Below are 2,500 nucleotides of genomic sequence, written 5' to 3' on the forward strand. Positions count from 1 at the left end.
AGACCGCTAAAATATCTAATAACATGAGTAAAAGTACAGTCCACTCTCGTTATCTCGACATCGGATATCTCGATATTCTCATTATGTCGAAGTAAGCTCAATGTCCCATTTTTTCCTCCTTTATCTATATAAATAAACATCGCTTATCTCGATTTTCGTTATGTCGAATAATTCGATATGTCGATATAAAATTGTGTCCCTAGTCCCGATTTTACATGTATTTACTGTGGTTTATCTCGAAGTGCGAATAACTGTCCCAGTGTCGGCAAAAGGTGAGACATTTTTTCTTTGATACTTCGCCGTCCCGCTTCGCCCGGCTGCTCCCGATACTTTGCGGTAGGAAATTGATCCGTTAATTGCATCAATGATCACACGTGTATAGTGTCGTTAATGAGACCGCGTTTGTGTTGTTCTGAGTTTATTTTCAGGTCCCACGCCCCTTCATGGAGTCATTTTAGCTGGACCTGCCCCTGTGACCTTTCAGGGGAGAAAATTTAATTTAGAGCCAAAGTAGGTCAAATTTACCCCGGCTTCCCGGGTATTCGCCAAAGATATAATTTAGATCCAAATAGACCAGTGCACGGTGGCCAATAAGACCTAAATGTGCACTGGTAGACAATAGACAATCTCAAAGATAAAATACTGTCTGGACGCAGCTCCACCAAAGGTCTGCAGCTCGCCGCTCTGCCTTTATGGCCACGCTTGAAGTCACAGGCCGTCGTCTTCATCCCCGAGACGGTTTCCCCAGCACGTTGAGCGTACTGAGTACCGCCGTCCCGGGGTCACTCTATAGGGCCACCCCCTCGATGTTCATGGGTTTGCCCCCATTTAAGCCAATGGACCCAGGTCCGTCCCGTATGTCCCCCACACTGGTGGTCTCGCTGTCCCGCCGTACCCGTCCCTCTACAGACGGGACCTCTGGACTGGTACGGGCAGGCGAACTCTCGACGATAAACAGCGGATTGGTCAGATCCGCTGCATCCTGGAGAAGACAGCAGTCTCAGCAGTGAAGAAGATGTCCGGCTCGAGGGTGACGGACTCAGCTGGATTTGCTGAGACATCCGCAGAAGATCAAGCCCAATGATATCAATCTTCTGCAGGCGGCTCCTGGCCTCGGTCGCGACGCGCACGCTCCAGCTGCTGACCGAGATAATGAGACCGCGAAACCTCGTGTGACTTAAATAGCGGACAGGGTTACTCCTGCCAAATTGCGCGACTGCAAATAAACACACACTTGTCGCATTTCGCTTAATCAGGGTGCAGGATCAACGGGGTTTTCAGTGGTTCACAAACGGGTCTGGACAGAATGTAAACACACCGTTAAGAACTTTATGTTTGCAAATATCTCAAGTATTGAAATACCTTTGCAAAAATATCTAGTACATCAAAAAGAGTGTTTCTTGCAGTTTGTGCCGATATCTTAAGATTAAAGAATAAATCAGAGAATACGTCTGAAATCGGTGCCAAAATTTAACGTTGCGTGCTGCATAACAATATACATGTACACGAATGCAGTGTATATCGAATTTTCGGCCAGGAAGACAGGCTTATTAAATAAAGAAATTCTGATGTATTACACATTGCCATAAGCAGCATAAAACATGTCTTTTACGCACTAGTTGAAATTCTTAAGAAAAAATGTTTTAAAAAGTTATTTGAAATAAAGAACCACTTACCGTTGTGTTTACATCCATTAAAGTTTAATTGGAAACCCCACAACGTCACGTGATCCTGCACCCTGTTAATATCTTTTCCGCATGACGCGGGTCATATGAATGTAAACTCAGTACAGAACTAAAGCACATGCTATTGTTTTTTATATTTGATACCATGTCATTTTATGCGCATCATTTAATATTATTAAAAAAACACGACGTTGAAGTTGGAGTTTGTTAGCATCAACCAATGATGTCAACTCTACAGGCGTTGTCTCGAAACGGCATATATATACGGATTTGTTGTGACAGACATTTAAAGCTTTCTTCTGTATTGTGTACATAATGCTATGAATGATAACGTTTAAATATATTTTTTGTTTTATTTATTTAAATAATATCTGAGTGGTAATACAAATAAATAATCAACAAATAAGCTGTGGATCGTCACATAAAATAGTTAAATATGTAATGTTACACTTATTAAATTTGTTAATTATACATATTTTATTGACAACATTTTACAGAGAATGGTAAGCGACGTCGTGCAGTGGAGGTAATAATTCAGGCATTTGTAAACCTCCGTTTGCTCAATCCCATAAAGTCTTCATACTTTCAACTGAGCATATATAAATAAATAAATAAAATATCAATTTTATTTATTTATTTTGATTTTAAATCACTACCAAAAACAAGCCCAGCCCATCTAAATCAATAACAAAGACATGACTAAAAGTTGATGTCATGCATATACCGAGGCGTTGTTTTTAATAATTCTTGGCATAATGCAATTAAAATGAGATCGGAATTCAGCGCATAAATTAGCATTGATCTTGCATTCGAAT

The sequence above is a fragment of the Dreissena polymorpha genome, chromosome 3 (genome assembly GCF_020536995.1).
Source record: "Dreissena polymorpha isolate Duluth1 chromosome 3, UMN_Dpol_1.0, whole genome shotgun sequence".
Taxonomy (NCBI): Eukaryota; Metazoa; Mollusca; class Bivalvia; order Myida; family Dreissenidae; genus Dreissena; species Dreissena polymorpha.